Source organism: Cupressus sempervirens, chromosome 1 (genome assembly GCF_028749045.1).
Source record: "Cupressus sempervirens isolate cs-2001-9-10 chromosome 1, ASM2874904v1, whole genome shotgun sequence".
In the NCBI taxonomy this organism is placed as follows: domain Eukaryota; kingdom Viridiplantae; phylum Streptophyta; class Pinopsida; order Cupressales; family Cupressaceae; genus Cupressus; species Cupressus sempervirens.
This window is the reverse complement of record NC_143118.1, coordinates 877,075,281-877,096,869: the sequence shown is the minus strand read 5'-3', so window position 1 is coordinate 877,096,869 and position 21,589 is coordinate 877,075,281. Positions and strand designations below refer to the sequence as shown.

The following is a 21,589-nucleotide window of genomic DNA, read 5'->3' as shown; positions in this document are numbered from 1 at the left end:
TCTAACTCATTTATTTCAAATGCTTTATCTCAAATAAAAATTCCAATTCCTTCGTTTGAAATTGTCAAGATCCTTGAGTATGGAAAGGAAGTCTTAGATCTCCTTTCTAAAGTAAACAAGGAAGATAATTCAAGAGAGAAAAATGTTAATAATGCACCAATAATTTATCTAGGGGAAAATATAAATGAGAATTCACCACATGTAGACTCCTTCTATCTAATGTTTTTGATTAATAATAAATTGTTGAGAAACTACATGATAGATTCAAGTGCTACAGTGAATATTATACTTATTGATGGGATGAAAGAATTGGGTTTAACTATGGACAAACCTTATGGGAAGTGCTATACAATGGACAACCAGTTGGTACTAGTAGTAGAGGTCATGAAAGGCATTGCGTTCAAGTTTCATGCATGTCTTAGTATGTCATACAAAATGGATAGCATCATAGTAGAAATATTGTCTTAAATGGTATGTTACTTTCAAGATAATGGTCTAACATAATTGTTGGACACATCTAGTTAGACTTATCTTATGAAACCATTACTATAAATGGAAGATATGTTATAATTTAAAGGGGACCAAGATTCATATATCTGGTGGGAAACTTCAATCTTGATTATGAAGTCAATTTCTATCAAACTGATATAGACAATTTCAAGGTAAACTTGAGTAAACTAGTTCAACATGGGGATAAATCTGATAAAATTTGTCTTTTAAAAGAAAGTATTGGAATATGGAAAATGTATTTTGATAGATCTTGTAATGGGGAATTTAATGGTGCAAGAGATATGTTCATATCTCCTTCTAAAAGAATCTTTAGATTTTATTTTTTGTTGGATTTTGAGTGCACTAATATCATTATTGAATATGAAGCATTGATATCAGGGCTTAATATGGCTAAAATATATAAGATTAAAATTGTATTGAATCCTGGACAATTCTAAATTAATTGTGTCTTAAATTAGAAGTAAATTTATCACAATGAATTCAAGGTTGAAGCAATATAGAAACTATGTATGGGACTTAATTGAGTTCTTTGATGCATTTTAAATAAAATAGATTGAATGGAATGAGAACTTTTTGGTTGATATGATGGCTAACCTAGCTATGAAACAAATTGATATTCCATTACAAGAAATTGTATTGGTTGAAATAAAGAATATACCATCTATACCAGACAAATCTACACAGTTGGCAAGTTTTTTGATGATGACATAGACTTGCTTGATTTTTTGACATGGGAAGGACATTACCAAGATCAAATAATTTATTAGAATGGTTTTGTAGAGAATTGGGATAATAAAGAGACGTTGTTTGGAGAAGAAATTATTCAACTTAGATCTAGTAAAATACCCAAAGGATTAGTGGCATTGGAAATAATGTTTGATGAACATGAGAATATCAAGACTTATAAGGCCATTTCCATACTAGAGGAAATTGAGAAGGTTAATCTTGGGAATAAAAAATCCCCAAATAAAATTGTTTTTGGTAAAAGGTTGACTCCTAAGGTTAGATAAAACCTCATCTCTTTATTAAGAAAATACAGTCATGTATTTGCATGGTCTTATGACCAAGTAAAATCTTATAAAGATTATTTATTCCAACATGAAATACCTTTGAAGCTAGATGATAAGCCTTTCAGAAAAAAGAAGAAGAGGCCTATAAGTTACACAATGTTGGTACAAACAATGAAGAAGGAATTGATTAATATGAGAGACGTAGGTATCATTAAACCTAATAGACATTCTACATGGGTTTCTAATCTTGTCCCTATAAGAAAGAAGAATGGAAATATCGTATTATGTGTTGATTTTAGAAATCTAAGTATTTCATCACTAAAAGACAATAATGCATTTCCCAACATGGAGGAATTTTTACAAAGGGAAATGGGGAATGAACTTCTTTCTATGATGGATGGCTTCTTAGGTTACAATCAGGTCAAAGTGAGGGAATCAAAATAATGTAAGATTATTTTTACCACTTCATGGGGAACATGTGTACATGCAAGGATGCCCTTTTGTTTAACCAATGCAAGGGCTACTTTTCAAAGAGATGTGGGCATTTATTTTGAAGCTTTAATTGATTTCATTCTTTTGGTGTACCCAAATGACCTCACTTCTTATTTAAAAAGGGTAGAGGATCATTGTAACCATTTAGAGAAAATCTTCAAAAGATCCTTTGAATATAGAGTATCTTTAAATTCAAACAAATGTTAGTTTGGAGTTACAGAAGGAAAAATCCTTGGACATATTGTACTAAGGATGGAATCAAAATAGACCCTAAAAGAATGGAAAAAATTGAAAATATAAAGGTCCCTAAAATTGTTAAGGCTATTTAGGCATTTTGGGGAAAACTAACTTTCTGAGAAGATTTGTTTCAAAATTTTCAAAGATAGTAAAACCTATTTCCAAAATGTGAAAGAAAGGATCTAAGGTGATCCAAGATGATGAAGCATTGAAATATTTCTCTAATATAAATAAAGAAATTAAGAAGGTGCTAGTACTAAAGGCTCTTGATTTTATGAAACCCTTTCAAATATTTTCATTTTCTTAATATCATAAAATAGTCATTGTGATGTTACAAAATAATGAACAACCAATTGTATTCTTAGTGAAGGCTATAAAATCCTTTAGGCCATATCTAGTTGGTGTTGAAGTGATTGCATATGTACCAAGTGTTGTTGTTAAGGATATTCTAGATAATAAGAAACTACAGGTAGGAGATGCACATATATTAGATAGATCCAAGAATTTAACATAAATATCTGGATTACAAAGTTGGTAAGAGGCCAATGCTTGGAAAAACTTATGACTGATACTAAATTAGAGGTGGTACAAGTGAATCAAGTGAACCTTGAAAATACGGTTGTTAGTATTGAACATTGTCCCTGGTATAAAGAAGTTGTTTATTATTTGAGATAGATGAAATGCCTTGACAATCTAGATGAAAATCAAAAGAGGATTGTAAAATTGCAAGCATCAAAATATGTTTTAATTTAGGGAGATCCTTTTTGGATAGATAAAGATGGTATATTTATTTTATGTTTAGACACATATCAAGAAGAAGTTACCTTGAAATAATTCTATGAGGGACTTTGTAGAGGTCACTTTTCAACTAAGACTACAACTCATAAGATTTTGTGTGCAAGATACTATTGGCTATATATATATATATATATATACAAGGATTTTCAAGCCTATGCTAAAAAATGTGAAGCATGTCAAAAGTTATCTAGAAAGATGAAGTATAATGAGGCCCTTCCCTTAAGGACCTTGCAAGATCAAGATCCTTTTCAGATGTAGGGGATTGAATTCATAGGAGAGATCACTAATAATTCTAGTGGAGGACATAGTTGGATTTTTGTGGCTACTAATTACTTTACTAAGTGGGTAGAAGAAAAACCTACAAAACAATCCACTAGAAAAGTTATGATCATGTTTTTTTATTGAGGATATTATAACCAGGTTTAGATGTCCTCACAAACTTATTATGGATAATGGCATGTGCTTTAGATTAGATAAACTCTCTAAGTCTTGCCATAAATATAGTATCATTACCTCATATTCTTCCCCATATCATCCTCAAGGAAATGGGCAAGCAAAATCCAATAATAAGAATTTATTAAAAATAATCAAGAGAGTGATTGGTAATAAAAAATTGGATTGGGATACTAAATTGAATTCAATCGTATGGGTTGATCAAATTATAGTGAAGAAATCCACATGATTCTCTCCTTTTAATCTTATTTATGGTAAAGAAGCTAGACTTCCTTTGAGAAATTTATTACTAGTATACAAGTTTATGAAAGAGGAACAACTTGAAAACATTGACTTCAAGGAAGAAAGGATTAATGCATTAGTTAAGTTGGATGAGATTAGAAGATTTGCATTAGAGCATAATATTTAAAAGCAAAAATAGATCTAATTCCTTCATGATAAGAGATCAACTGAGAGATTGTTTAAAGTTGGAGATTGGTTGCTTAAATGGAATGTCAAATATCATGATAAAGGAAAACATGGAAAGTTCGATGCCTTGTAGATAAGGCCATTTATTATTTCTAACGTGGCAAGCGAAACTTCTTATTTCCTATAGGAAATAGATGAAAGCATACATGAATTTCCAAGATATGCATAGTTCCTTAAACCTTTCTTCTCCTAATTCAAATGGATCCCTTCATTTTTTATTATTAGATGGCTTTCATTTTTCATTCTCCTTTGTATTATATTTTCTTGGAGATAGTTGGATTCTCATCATATTTTAAAGCAATATGCATCTACAAAAAGAGCCATTGGTAGAACCTTCCAATTTATCCTAAATTTGACACCAAAGCTTCATAGAAGCTAATTTTTTCTACTTTCGAAGGACAAGTGTGAGGGGTCAGAAAAATAGCAAAAATTCATAAGTTTACAAAGTATAGTGTAAAAGATGGTGTGAAAAGGCAAAATTTTTCCAAATTGCAAAGAGAAGGTAGGACATGGTCTAAAAATGTGATTTTTTCCTTTGAAAAAAAAGTTTCATAAGGGTGGTGTGAAGTTGTGACTTTGGAGAGGGAACATGACAGAGCTTACAAAATAGAGAATTTTCAAAACTTCACAAGGGATGTTGTGAGGAGCTTGTGATTTAGCAATTTTTGAGGTTTCAAAGAGCATGATTAAGGTACTGAGAAAAATGGTGATTTTTGGCCATATCGCAAGAAGTATCTAGGGAATGCCTCAAAATGGAAAAAATGTTTAAGATATATTAATGAATTTCATAATTTGAGATAAGGTAGCTAGATAAGCATGTAAAAAGGAGAAATGACCATTGTTAGGATATTTTGGAAAGTACAATGCAAATTTTAGTTGGAATACATGAATGTTGTACATCTACTAGCCAAAAATGTGTGGAATGTTGTTGATAGGATTTTTGATTTAATGGGTCATTAAATGCTACTGTCTTATTAAGGCCTCATAGAAAGTTGATTTTGCAAGAAAGATTTCAAAGTAGAATTCTTCACTAGGTTCTCCAAGCTAGAGAGTTTTAAGTTGCAAGTGCAAATATGGGATTGTTAGTGCAAGAATATCTAGCAGACTAGGAGCCAAAACTAGTTGTACAACCATGGTTTTCTATTAAAGAAGAGGGCCAGTTTGACATTACCAACAACATGTACTTGGCCACGTGGGATCTTAGAAAAATTATCCTAGCTATTTGAGTAACTTCCATGAGATTGAATTAGAAGAAGAAAAAGCCAAAATTGAGAAGATATTAGCTGAGTATGGAGAACAATTGGGTAATTGTGCTTACCTAAATGACATGTTGGACAAAACTTGTGGCCTTGTTCTATGATGATTATGAAAACCTTTTTTTTTTAAACTGTAAATATTGTGTTTGGTTGCAATTAGTTTTACTTAAGCATTTTTAAAGGGTCTAAACCTTTTTGTTGCACCTCTTCATTTCCTATAAGAAGAGGCACCAAGATTCTAGATAGATATTGATCGATGGATGAGTATAGAATAATATATGTACAAATCATGACATAGCATAGAACATATAATATGTGCATATTTTTTAATAGATATTGCAACCAGTCACAGACCAATTGTACTCTTTTTGAAGTTAATAAAAATAGTATGTTTTCCTTTCCAAAAATTATGTAGAATCATCTTTACTAATACTCTGTAAATTCTCATCTCAAATTTATATTTCCATTGATAGATTGAAATTTGATACAATTTCTTGATAATAAAAAATCATAAACATTGTGTTTTTTGTTCAGTTGGTCTTCCAAGGTTTAAGTTTAAAAAATTGAACTAGGGTTTGTGTTAAAGTTCTTTGTTTAGTTATTGATGGTAAGTGAGCATTGTCTTTAAATGGATAACTCTATTTTACCCATTCAAAACAAGGAATTGGTCAAGTTTAACTTCAATAAGTTATGTTATTGACTGAATCTAGTGGATTTCTTTATCATACTCAAGTTCTCTACATTTTAAAACATAAGACACTCATTAAAGCATTCAATTTATTCATCAGTTTGATTTCTACTTTAGGATAACTTACAATCTCAAGAGAATCAATTAAGAAACCTACATAAGTAAGGTAAACTAGTTTTCATAAGGCATACTTGCCTAGATTTCTAGAGCCTAAAGTGAAGAGGATTTCGATCATTAAGTATAAATCCTATTCATTGGCCAAATTGTGTTGAATTACCAAACATTGATAAAGAAAGGCTCATAGATTTTTCAACCAACAATTTGAGGAACCAAAAGATAGGTTTTGATGTAATCTAAGAAGAGATCCTCAAGGCCACATAAATCCTTTTTACTGCACATAACCTCTATGAAGTCAAACTGGCATGTTACTCAAACTACCAAGAAATAAGCACACCTCAAAAAAATAGAATGATAACTCCCACAAATGATGGAATGATTTTATGTGAGCATAGGAGCAAGATCCATGATAAGTCTACATTAAGGAACTAACTACACAAAAAAAGAAAATATGAAGAACCAAGATCATTTGATGAATAATAGACATGGACAATAAACATGAAATTAGTTTGGTTGATGAAAGATTGCTAAAGTACCCAAGATTCTCCTTCATTAGATAGCTAGGGTAATTATGAACTATTGTGCATATCAGGAAGGCCTAATAGGTTGATAAGGATCATAACTAGATCCAACTTAGCTTGAGATATCCACGAACTATCTTCAATAAGTTCATTCTACCACTAAACCAATTATTCCTTGTAATCCTTTCCTCAGGTGTTCTTACTAATTTTGGTATCAAAAAAATTTCAATTCTCTCTATCATCTTCTTAGGATAATCTGGTTTATGTGTTGTCTCTTCATTAGATTCATAATACTCATAGATGTCTAAAATATTGAAAATAGGTGAAATATCCATGACATTAGACAATTCTACTTCAAAATACTTTCTCAAGATCTTACAAGGTTAAAAATTATTCATGTTCAGTTTATTATACATACCAACAAGAATTTTTCTTCAAATGTACCATTACCTCATCTCCAACTTCAACTTTTTTGTGTCTTCTCTTCTTAGCTACTCTTTCTTTATATCCTTAATTACTATTATTCAAATTATTCTTCACTTCTTCATGCATATTCTTCATATAGTTCACAAATTCTTCTGCTTCAACACTATTCTTCATTCATTAGCCAATTTCCTTAAGTCACTAGTTCCTCTGGGACTCATGCCATTCACAATCTCAAAAGATATTTTGTTAGTACTTATGTTCACTAAATTTTTATATTGAAATCATGCTTGTTCCAAAAATAAGTCCTAATTAGAAGGTTTACCTCTAATCAAACATCTCAATAAGTTACCTAAAATCTTATTCACAACTTCAATTTGTCCATCTATCTATGGATGAAATGTAGAACTAAAGGTAAACTTAATCCCAATATTTAACTTTTTTTCAAAGTGTTCTCCAAAAATAACTAGTAAATTTAGTGTCTTTGTCTAAAACAATATTCTTAGGCAATCCATAAATTCTCATAATCTCTTTGAAAAGTAAATTGTCCATGTGTTCTACATATAATGTCTTCTTACAAGATGTGAAATGTGCAATTTTAGAAAGTCTATATATTACTACAAAGATATAACCATTACCTCTTCAAGTTCTACATAATCTCAAAGAAAAATTCATACTGATATCTTCCCAAGTTTTACTATGAGTAAGAAAATGTGTATATAGACCAATATTCTAACTAGTTCCTTTAGCTAGTTGACCAATTCTGCAGCTCTTTACCATTTTATGCACATCCTTATGCAATTGTGTCCAAAAGTGTCTCTCAAAATTCAACATTACTATCATATCAATCCCAAAATGTCATGCAAGTCCACCTCTATGTTTCTCCTTATTTATATTATCTCACATAGGTCCTCTTGGTATACATAATTGAATTCCTTTAAACAACATATCTTCCTAAATCAAATAATAAACTCACTTATCTTGCTCATATGTCATATGATTCTTACAAGATTTCCAAGTTTATACAAAATCAAGGTCAAATTTGCACAAGTACTTCAAATATTCAAAACCAACCACTTCAACTCACATATCTATCAACAAACTTCTCCTTCTACTCAATGCATCTACTACCTTATTTGACTATCCACTTCTATGTTTCAACACAAAAGAAAAGTTCTACATGTACTCAACCCACTTCTTATGTCTTTGATTCAACTTATTCTAACTTTCTAAGTATTGTAAAGCTTTTATGATTAGTGTAAAACATATATTCTCTATGTATCAATTAATGTATCCATTTTTTCAAAGCTTGAGTTATTGCATAAGACTCTTGATTATAGACCAAATATTTTCTCTTAGCATCATTCAAGTTCTCACTATTGGAAGCTATAGGCTTACCTTCTTGACTCAAAACAATACCAATTACATTCCCAATAGGATCATAGTCAACTTGAAAAATATTATTGAAACCAAGTAAAGAAAGAACATGTAGTTTTGTGATCTTTTCTTTCAATGTTTCAAAGATTTTATTTGCTCCATGTGTCCATTTGAATTCATTTTTATCATCTTTCATTGTATCTTACATAGCATTACATACTGAATTGAAATTTTTGATAAACTTCCTATAGAAACTTATGAAGCCATGAAATGATCTAACTTCTCCAACATTCTTAGGTGTAGGCCAATTAAGAATGGCTTTCTCATTTTTAGGATCCATTAGAAGAAATTACAAAACCAAGCTACACAATCCCATATTTCATAAAAGAATATTTCTTCAAGTTTATCAAAAAATTGTCTTCCTTCAACCTCTACAAGAGTTGTCTTATATGCATTAAGTGTTCCTCTTTAATCTTATTGTATATTGGTAAGTCTTCAAGATATACAACCACAAATTCACCCAAGAATTTCTTCAAAACCTTGTTCATCAACATCTTAAAAGTACTAGATGCATTAGTTAAAACCAAAAAGCATAAACAGTCACTCATATAATCCTTCATTCATTCCCTTCTCTGGTCCTTATTTGATGATATCAACTTTTCAGTCCAATCTTTGTAAAATACTTTGCTCCACTCAAACAATCCATAACATCATCCATCCTAGGAAAAGGAAACCTATACTTCACTATTGTTATTTTTATACCTCTAGAATTAGTGCACATTCTCCATTATTCATTCTTCTTAGGTACTAATACAATAGGTGCAACACAAGGACTCAAAATTTTTCTGATCAAGTCTCTCTCAAGAAATTCCTATACTTGTTTAGTCAATATTTAATTCTATATGGGTGCTAGTCTATATGGTGCTTTATTAGGAAAGCTAGCTCTAGGTAACAAATCCATAAAATGACTAATACTTCTTATAGGGGTTAATACATTGGGTACATTATGTTTAATAATATCTTGAAATTAAATCAACTAAGATTTAAACTTAGGTGCATGATCAAGCTCATCTTGTTTCTTAGTCTTCCTTAGGATCAAAGAAAAACAAACAATCTATTTCATCATGTCTTTCAAAAAATTATTTTCTTCAACCAAGAAAACTTTGACTATACTACAATGATTTTATTTAGGTTTATCTATCAAAGGAAACAATACTTGTCTCCTCATTATTAGCCCAAATAGTACACTAATTCAATCTACCATCATATAAAGATTGTCCATCATACTGCCAAGGTCTTCCCAAAATAATATGAAAACAATCCATGGGCATTATATCACACAAATATTCATCATAATAATTCTCAATATTAAATTTCACAAGGCATTTTTCACTTACCAATAACTTTTTTTCATCCTTGGTCCAAAAAATGTGATAAGGATTAGGGTGTCTCAATCTTTGCAACATTTCCTTCAATCTTTCATCTAGTCTTGAAAATAATTTTCCTCAAAATAGGTTCCCCATGTAATTATTCATTCCACAAATTTATTCTAACCATCATATTCTCTCCCCTTTCAAGTTCATTAGGTGCACCAATAATTTCTTCCTAAATCAAAGAATTTATGCTACTACCTCCTATATTCTTACCAAAAATGTTACCTTCAAAGGCTCTATGTCCTTCTTGACCACACTTTTAAAAAGTACCTTTAAACTAATGTCTATCCTCTCTCTTGACAATATTGTTATTCCTATATTAACTAAAATAATTACCTATAGTGTAACTACCTTGTCCTCTGCTTGAATTGTCTTCTTTCCATTATGATTTTCCTTTTTTATTAGAAATTTTTATTAGATATGCTACTTTTTCCATTAGATATACCTCTACTTCACTTAAATATTCTACCTCTTGTCCTTTGCCTGTGTTCTTGCTTCTTGGCCAACTTTTTTTCAACTTTCAAGGTATACAAGTATGTTTCCTCAACACTTTCCATTTTCACAAAACTAATCTCATCTTGCATAGAAGTTCTCAAGCCATTCAAATATCTAGAAACCTTTTCAATGTCATCATCAACATGTCTAGATCTAATGTCCAACATATAGAATTCCTTAGTATAGTCTTTCATAGTCATGTCTTTCTGTCTCAAATTATGCATTATTCTCAAATAATTAACTTAATAATTAGTAAGAAGAAATTTCTTTTTCAACTTAGGAACCATTTTCATCCAAGTCTATTTTAACTTTTCTTTTCCCCTTCTTTGTCTATCAATTTGCAAGTGTTCCCACCAAAGATAAGCATGTCCTTTTAACTTTTTATTTTCTATCCTTTCCTTCTTATCCTTGAGAATACTTTCATAATCAAAGTACTTCTCAATCTTAGAGATCCAATCCAACAAGGCATCATTTTCAAGTTTTCCACTATAAGTAGAATTTCAAAAATAGGACTTGAATTCTCTCTAGCCAAAGCATTAAATAGTATCTCCCCATCTTGTTCTTTTTTAGGTTCACTATTAGGTATTGTTGTTTCATCTTCATCACTAACATCTTCAAGATGTACCCCCCTTCTCTAGGCTATTTTAGTAGCTTCAAGTGTTGATTTAATTTGTTTCAACATGTCCATAATAGCATTATCTATATTTTGTTTATCTTGAACCATTTTGACAATAGTTCGTACAAGAATCATATTCCTCTGAAAGTTATAGGTCAAAAACCATATCTACCACCCTACAACCAATCCAATCAGGGTTCTCCATAATCCCAAAACTTTGTAATGAATGAAACATTTTCTTTTATACCACCTAATGCAAGGTAGGAAGGCCCAAAAGTACTCCCAAGCTACCATTCCTTAGAGTTACACACAAAATCCAACATAGTATAGGAGAAACCACAAAAATTATATAGGTCCCAATGTAGGTATGATGAGACAATCTTCTTATAATATGTCAGGCATAAGGCATACCTAGTTGTAGCTATAAATAATCAAATTATGACCAGTGAGCTTAAAATATCTTTCCTACAGAGCCAAAACTTATTATCTTCCTTCTATCTAAATTCATTCTACTTTTCCTAACCCTAGATCCCAATTTATATAGCCAACAAGACCATAAGTTATCTTGTTAGACAATCTACAATAAAATAAAGGTCCTGGCCTAAAGGCGAAATCAAAGACCAAATAAATATGTAAAATAACATATGTGGGGACAAAGATAGGTCTATACATGATCTGAGAATACATTACCAAGGTTGTAGAAATCCTTGTTACCACACTTAACCTCACTAAAGCTGAACATGCATGTTACTTGAGCTACCAAGAAAAAAGCACACCTCAAACATGGAGAAGGATAGCTCTCAAATAAATTGGAATTCATTTCTATGAGCATAGGAACAAGATCCATGATAGGTCCACATTAAGTAACTAATCACATAGAAAGAGAAAACATGAATATCCAGGGCCATTCCAAAAACATTAGAAAGGAAAAATAAATAGAAAATATTTTTGGTTGATACAAGATTTTTTAAGTACCCAAGATACTCCTGTAACAAAGAATTCACTATAAAATTTTCATGTAGTCCTGAGCAATCAATCTATCAATGTTCAAGATCTATTCTATGATTGAGCTTCCAATCCTTCAATGACTAAATTATTTCTTCTTCATCAATAATTTTTGGAAAAATACAATAGCTACCATTAAAGGCATTTCTTTTATTATTACCTTTTAGGTTAGGCTATTGCATCAATATCTTAACCACATCCAAAGAAGCATTGTACCATCAATATATTAGGTGATTTACACTTTAGATTTGGTCTCTATTCCATCCTTTCTTATGCAATTTATTTTAATTTTCAAGGTTGATTTATAAATAGTGATTTAGATAAGAAAAATTTCATTATCCAACCTTCTTCCCTATTTTTGTGCGTAGGAATAGGTTATAGAGCCACTATATAGCAATAAAAAAGATTGAACGCAATAAGAGGGACCAAAACAATTTAGCCAAAATTATTTGGTATAGAATGTCGTTGGTGATTTGTCCCTAGGTAAGAAAGTGAGTTTCAACTTTTCCATAAAAATTTTGTCTCAAAATTGGTAGAGTCAAGTTATAGCATTTAGGTCTCAAATCTATAATTACATATGATTTTGTTATTCTGGCACTCATGAAAACTCACTTCTCTTATTTCATTTCTAGGTGTATTCAAATTACCTTCATCCCCTTTTATAATTTATTTATCATTGGATTATATCAGACTTATTAATATTTAGTTCTTTCATATCACTATCATCTAGCTATTTCTCAATTCTAAGAGAAAGAAGGAATAAAGCCCTTCAAGCAAGAAGATTGCATGGGAAACTCTCAAGTAATGCTAATCACATTTATTTTAAGATGGTTTTATATTCAATTTTCCCATATGAATTGGGGAAATTATCCCTTTTATGTGATATCTCATTTTTTATATTGTACACATGCATACATACATGCATGCATGCATATATACATATATGCATGTCTGTATGCAGAGACACACACAAAGATATGTGTGTTTATACACACACACACATATATGTAAACATATATATAGGTATAGACATATTATATATGTATATATTTGTGTGTGTGTATATGTTTATGTGTATATATGTATATGTATGTATATATATGTATATATGTATATATATGTATATATGTATATATATGTACACACACACACACACACACACACACACACACACATATATATATATATATGTACATATATGTACATATACATACATACATATATATATATACATACATATATATATATATATATATATGTATATATATATATATATGTATATATATATATATGTATATATATATGTATGTATATATATATATGTATATATCTATATGTACATATATAGATATATATATATGTACATATAGATATATACATATATATATATGTACATATACATATATATATACATATATATATACATATATATATAAATATATATATACATATATATATATATATATATGTATATATATATGTATATGTATATGTACATATATATATATGTATATATCTATATGTACATATATAGATATATATATGTACATATACATATATATATATACATATATATACATATATATATACATATATATATACATATACATATATATATATACATATATATATAAATATATATACATATATATATATGTATATATATATATATGTATATGTATATATATATATATATATATATATAGCTTGTGTGATTGCATACATGCATACACACATACATACAGATGTATGTACATACATGCATATGCAAATATGTATGTATTCATGTGTACACCATAAAAAATGAGATATCACATCAAAGGGATAATTTTTCCAATTCATATGGAAAAATTGAATATAAAACCACCTCAAGAAAAATATGATTAACATTACTTGTGAGATGCCCATGCAAATTTCATTCTTGAAGGGTTTTATTCCCTTTTTTTCTTAGAATTGAGAAGAACCTTGATAAGGTGTATAATTTATAGCTAGTTGACACCCTTTTCCAATTTTTCATTCCTCTTTGTGTTACAAGACTTCCTTTATGCATTTGAGTCCTTTGATTTATAAAGAACCTTAATTATAGGTGTTTTTTCTTCAAGCATTATCTTATATGTTCATATGTTCTATTACAATGTGTGGCCTAAGTCAAACCTTTTGCATTTCCACATACCTTTTCCACATGTCATTTTAAAATCATTATTATCATATTAACTCTTGATTAAAATTTGAGCCTTTTTTCCCTTGATAAATGCGACTTAGATGGAGTGGGTTGAATTTTTTAAAATACTATCATTAAAACCCTCCCTAGTCACACTAAAATAGGCCCAAACATGAGTAGGATTTTGTTAGAATAATTTTAACAAGGATTCTAAATTTGAAGTTGGCTTACTTCAACACTTGAGCCCTAAAACAACCTAGAGAGATATGAAAGTAATGTTGATTCTATAATTTTGGTATCACATCCAGTTCAATCTATCCATCCAGAAAATAAATAAATTATTCAAGCATTTAAAGAGAATTCTTGCATTCTTCTTTTCATGGTGTCAAGCTTGAAAGTCATCATGCAAGCATGTCTCTTGTGATTTCTTTTTAGGTCTTTGTAAAGTCATTTTATTTCAACACTTGTGATGTCATTTCAAGAAGCATTTGTGTTTCCATGGTATAATGCATCTATCAAGTAACTTCTACTTGCAACACACTTAATTTAATTTCATGAAATTTTATATTAGTTTCAAGGTTAATTCTTCAACAAGGGGTTACCTAAGTAAAACATTTTTGTCCTAAAAATTCATTGTATCTTGTGCTCATAGGAACCAAAGTTATAGATCTAGAATCAAGTTTTCTTAATTCTCTATTTCAAATCTTAGGTTCAAACATCTTAATTTGGAAGAACAAGGAAATATTTTACCTACAAGGGCAAGTTAGTCACCCTTGTCTACCTAGGTCCCCCTTGACACAACATTTGGTTTAAGATATCTAGTACAAGTAAGTGGTTATGTATACTTCTTTGATATAGTCCTAAAATTGTCATATCCACCCAATAAAATATTTTATTTTAAAATATTCTTGGCTCTGGGTCTTAGATCTTGCATTTAAACATTTTATTTTACATATCATACAAACCCATATAAAAGGGAAGCTCATACACCTATTAAGAACTTTATTCTCCTTAATCCTAGCAAGTATTAATTTGTTGGAATTATTTAGAATAACTAAGAGGGGGGTGAATCAGTTATCCAAGGTCCAGATGTATAAATAAAACTTTCCAATGCTAATTAGATCCACATCTATCAAACCTTAACATGCATTCATCCATTAGATCATACAATACCTTAACTTTGTAGGTTACTATACTAGGTCAAAATAACTTTGTAAAAATGTAAACATGAAATACCATAAGAACATTCACATAATTTGACACAAGGATTTTAGGTGGAAACCCAATTTGGGAAAGACCACCAATAACAATCTACTAATTCTCACTCTTTTGAAGTAATGCCATGTGAAAGGCCAGCCCTATTAAAGGTTATAATACACACTATTAAATGTGACCTAGTTAAAGGATTTCAATCACCCTATTAGGAGTGAGCCTTGTTAGAGGACTTTAGACCATTCCATTAGAATGTCACCCAGTTAAAGGATTTACAAATAACTATTAGGTGAACTTTAATCCAAAAGATTTTATCCATACTAGTATAGTTATTAGAAAGTAATAGTAGGACTTGATTTGATAAAAACTTACAACTCACTTGCAAATTATAGATCTCTATTTTAGTCCTCCATTCTTCTTGACATTCATACTATTTAGCTCTGATAGCTTGTTCACCCGTCAAGCATTCATCCTTTTAAGTCATCTTGCTTTGTATGTCAACTGCAGTCTCTTTTGTTTGGCCACTAGATGAAGCAATACCCTAGACTCCTTGTCTTCCTTAGGTTCTCGCACATGACAACCTTTTTATTTAGACCGACTATATCTATAAATAGAGAATTTAGATCTTTTTTTGCTTAACCACAATCATCCATTATTGGGTTAGGTAGGATTCAATGAATGTATGGTTCACCTTGAATTCTATACCACTAGATCATCATAGTTATCTTCCACAAGCTTCACATAATTAAAGAAATCAAATAGTCAGCTTAGATTCATCAAATCTTTGATTTAACATAGTTTGCTACCACTTGACATCTACACTTTTTTATCACTTGGCCAACACTAGTTCACTTAGCAAACACTAAAGTTTACTAATGCTCGACATCAACTAAACTTTACTCAACATACACTAACATTCACTTGGCTTGAACTATTTGTCCTCTATGCTTGACAACTATTGATTTTCACTTGGCTTCTACTGATTTCTACTTGGCTTAAAATGACTGCTCGAGAAGGCTTGTTAGAAACTTTATTACTTGATCTTCTTCCAATCTTAACTTGATTAATCCTTCATTTCATACTTTAAGTAGATAAACAATACACTATAGTATCAATGTCTTACTTGGTCTTAGTGCTCCTTTTATACACTAAATAACTCTACCTTTCTCTAGGTACTCTTGTTATCTCCTCTTTTCAAATCCTCTTCATTAATCAACTAAATTATAGCTTTCAGACCAAAAAGCAATTATCTCACCAATAGATAATAGGTTTGAAATCATTTAAAAAATAGTTATTGTTCCATTACAAGTTCTTCACTTCAAAATAATCTCATATCAACAATCTCCCTCTTTGGCATTGATCGCAAACCAATACCAAAAAAAATATTGTCTTTGAAATTTATCCCTCTATCAGTATATGTCCTTCCACTATATATGATAATGTGAGCTTTGTCAATCTCCTTTATTGTATCTTCTCCTATATCTCCCTCTTTCAAGTATCTCTCCCTTAGGTTTTCTCCCTCTTTTGGATATCTCCCTCTTTGACAACAATGCAAAAGACTTGTCATCTTTTCATGTGAATATAATCAATTCTGGTTCTCCCTCTATCACCTTGCACACAAATGTGAATCTTATAATTCATCTCCTTGATTACTTTAGGCAGCTCCTAAAGTATGATCCACTACATCAATTTATAAGATATAACATTCTACTTAGTTGATGGAGGACACTAATCATGCTTCTTAAGTAACTTGGGGTAGGGGTATCACTCCTATTTTAACTCTATGATATTCTTGTGCATCCTTGGGTAAAGCTTTTGTGAATATATCAGCTATCTATTATTTTGTATTCACATATTCCATCCTTACTTATTTTTCTTGAATGAAATCCCTTAAGTAATGATACTTGATTGTAATGTGCTTAGTATTTTTGTGCATCATAGGGTTATTTGATATGTTTATAGAACTTGTATTATCACAATAAAGCACCATAGGTTCAGTGATTTCCTCCTTCATACCTTTGAGTAACTATTTTATCCATACCACATTTGTACAATTTTCTACAATAGCCACATATTCAAATTCAACAGTAGATTGAGATATAGAACTTTGTTTCTTACTAGTCTAGGTGACCAATCTCTTTCCTAAGAAAAATGCTCCACCATATTTCATCTAATATACTTGCAAAACAAAAAAGAACTTGATCTCTCCAAACATAAATATCTCATATTCTTTCTTCATTTCATTTGCAAATGACTTACTTAATGCATTCTGACTTCCAAATATGATATCATCAACAAAAAATTCAGCTAATAAAATACCTTTACCTTCTTCTATCTTCAAGTATAGATTGGTGTTATCATTAGTCTTCTCAAAACCAATATTTATAAGGTAATTGTGAAGCCTTTCATTCCATGATCTTAGGGTTTTCTTTAAACCATATAAAGCTTTGTGTAGTCTACATACCATGTTCTTTTTGTTTGGATCAAAAAATCCTTCAAGCTATTATATATAAACCTCTTCTTATAATATACCATTTAGAAATGCTAACTTCACATCCATTTGATAAACTTTGTAACCTTTGTATGTAAAGTAAGAAAGTTGAGTTCTTAGTCCTTCCAATATTGCAATTGGGGCAAATTTTTCTCCATGGTCAATTCCTTCTTTTTGTGCATACCCCTTACAAACTAATCTTTCATTATTCCTTTTGACTTCACCATTCTCATCTAACTTGTTTATGTACACCCACTTGGTTCCAATCACATTCTTGTCCTCTGGTCTAGGTACTAGAGTCGATGTTTTGTTCTTCTCAATCTGGTCAATCTGTTCTTTCATGGCTTTAGTGTAGTCATCACTCTCTAAGAAATCTTTCACTATCTTAGGTTCATGCATGCTTAAAAAAACATGTATCACTGCTCAACCTATTCCTTGTCATTGTTCTAGCTTCTTTATCTCCAATAATTTGTTCATCAGGGTGATGTCTTCTAACATACTTTGACAATCTTGGTTCTGCTCTTGTTTCTTCAATGGGTCTTTCAACTTTAGAATCATTTTGTACTTCTCCATCAGGTAGATTGGCATTCCTTTCATGTACACTTATCTCAAAATTAGAATATGCCTCAACTTCTATCTACAACTCAGCTCCTAAAGGCAAATCAGTTCCTGATTGTAACTTGACATTCATTGTATGTGACTCAATAGTTACTAATACTTGTTGTTGATTTACAACTTGCTTTACAACACCTTCATCAATAGGCACACCTTCATAAAAGTATATAAAGGATTTATACTCTTTAGTTTCCTTCATAGGTTCATCTCCATGTACCCCTATGTATTCATCAAACTTTACATTTGCACTTTCCACAACTTTTTTATTGTTAGTATTCAAACACTTATAAGCTTTACTTCTTATGGAATAGCTTAGGAATATACTTTCTTCACTTTTAGGATCTAATTTACTATTCCTATTATCTTTAAGAATATAACACTTACTTCCAAATACCTTAAAATATTTTACATTAGGTGTGTACCTATACCATATATCAAAAGATGTTGAATGAGAACCTTTCTTGAATTGTACACAGTTCAAGGTATAGACAGTTGTACTTACAGCTTCTCTCTGGCAATATTTCACACCAAAATTTTTCTCCATCATGAGTGTTCTAGCATAGTCCATTATAAATATGTTCCTCCTTTTAGAAATTCCATTTTGTGGAGGGGTCCTAGGTGCAAAAGTTTGTCTCTTGGTTCCTCTATCATTACATAATATCTCAAACTCATTTGATGTGTTGCCTAGATATCAAAATTTAACTCAATCCTTGCCTTTCTAAGCTATGTTCATTTTTGGAATAAACCTAATTTTAGACATTTTGAGATATTTTTTGAGATATTTTTCCCTTCAAGTATCTTTGGCTTATTTTTGGCTTTGTCCAACACTTCAAAATTTTAAAATCTAGTTCCTGAGTCAAAAATTCTTGTACGTTAATGGTAGGAACCAAAATATGTATTTTCAACCTGATCATTAACCATTGACCTCTAAAAAGGTTAAGATCGATTGCCAAAATACATATTTCACTTCAAAATCTTAACCATTAACCTCTTTATCAAAAGGTTAAGATAAGTTTGCAAAATTAACCTTTTAAAAAAGTTAAGGTTTGGGGGTCAAAACATGTATTCCAAACCAAATAATTAACCATTAACCTTTTTAAAAAATAGGTTAATGTTTGAGTCCAAAACACTTATTTTAAAGACAGTTATCAACCTACCTCCTTGCCCATTTGAAAAAGGTTAAAAATTAAGAGGTTAATTAACCTCCATGAAAGTTGTTCTAAATGTTCATGCCAAATGCAAAGAAGCAATGGCCACAATGCTAATACTAGGGAATAAATAAAGAATTTTGAATAGCTAAAAGAAACATGATTGACGGGCCCATAGCCAATTTGACCATAGACAAGGCATGTAATTTGTTTAACAAAGATTTTTTGTTTTTCTCTCCCAGCCCAGAGTATTTAGAATGATGGTGGATCTATCAATAAAGAGGGATTTGGATCTTCTATTGAGGAGTGATGTTTTGGGGGAAAAATTGGATGGTGATTAAGATGGGAAGAGGTTTTTCTTGTGAAGGATGTGTTTGCCAGGCTACATATTGGAAATACAAAGTAGAAAGACAAGGCACTGGGGGCTTTGATAAAGCTTCTCAAATAGGGTTTTGGAGAGTGGCAATAGTCTTGCAAAGGAGAAGGCCACAAAAGCTCTTCATGCTTTGACTGTTTATAATTCTAAGAATTCATGGGTAGTTTGTGCAATTGGAGGGGTCTCTGACCTTGTCAATGTGTGCCACTTTGCAAACCCAAAGTTGCAAGCGATTGGGATTAGAATCTTGTCAAATTTGTAGAAAAAGGTTTTATCCACAAGTTAAGGACATTCTGCAAGATTTTGTATGGTAAGGGATTGTTTGGACATCAAAAGGGGTATTCTTACCTTTATTGGAAACTGAAATGAAAACTTAGAGGCTCTTAATGACATATACTATTTGGAAACTGAGATGACAATAGAAAATGGATTGGAAGTGCAAAAGTTGGAGAAATTTTCTTTGAGGAAAGAGTTGAAAAGAAAAATGCAAGAGCACCAAAACTCATCAAATGATCCTAAAAAGGAGAGGGATACACTTAAACCTAAAATGAAGCCTAGAACAATCTTACCAGCACCCTCTCCCAATTATTTCCATCCAGGTCCAGAAAAATTTTCACTTCAATCCAAGCCTCCTAAAGAGAAGATTTTTGAAGCAAAGATAACTGATGTTTTTCATTATGGATATACTATTGAATCCAATATTTATGGGAAGCCATTATGAGGTCTATTTTCCTTGTATAAGCTAGGATTTTCTCATATTGTTTATGCTCATCTCACTAGGAAATAACATGCCTTAGAAGTTGGTGCTTTGAAATCGAGTGAAACACGAAAGCCTAAATTAAAGATTGCTCATGCTATTAAGTAGTATGTGAGGAGAGTAGATGGACAAGCACACACAACTACAAATGTAGAATCTATGGAAAAAGGGAATCTAATGGAGCCACTCACCTCACCATCAAATCAACTTGTGGCTTCATCAAATATGTACCAACAATACATGCAACCAATGCCCATATACTTACCATCAATTGTTCAACATGATCATAAACACTATACAGTTGTAGGTTTTATAGCTTCACATTAAACACAAGAGGTGGCTTCTACTTCCCTAGCCAACCAAGGAGAGACATATGCTAGAAAAACACTTCCTACACTAGTAAATTAGGGAAATCAATTAGGATTGGTTTAGGAGACTGTATGCCAAGGTGATCATGAACAATCACCTAATATAGTAGCTTAAGTCCTAAAACATGTACATAGACCTTGAAGCCATAATAAGTTTCTATAAATGCCTCATGCCTCATGTGATGTGATGGTTTTAATCTTCTATCTCTCTAATCAATGATCTTTATCATACTGGATTAATTTTGTAGAGGTTAATTAACCTCACCCAAAACACGTAAAAGGGAGTTGGTTATTAACCACAAAAAAGTAGTTCTTAACCTTCATGTCTATATAAGGAGTCATTTTTGGCTTTGTAAAGGGACTTTTTGAACTTTAGAAAAAGGAAGCACTATGCTAAAATTTTGATTACAAGATGATATTTGGAAAGTATGTACAAAATTTGTCTTTGTAATCAGAAATTCCTCTAAGTTTCTTAGTGCAAGAAAATAAAAGAACATGTAATTTGAGTTCTCTTCTTCTGAATCTAAATTGTTAGAAATGTTAATTCTCTTTGTAGTGATAT

General features: G+C 30.8%; 1 pseudogene; it reads left to right on the top strand.

The window, feature by feature from the left end:
- Positions 1-19,868: 19,868 nt before the first annotated feature.
- On the top strand, positions 19,869-21,142 carry LOC149580618 (uncharacterized; annotated as a pseudogene).
- The last annotated feature ends 447 nt before the right edge of the window (positions 21,143-21,589 follow it).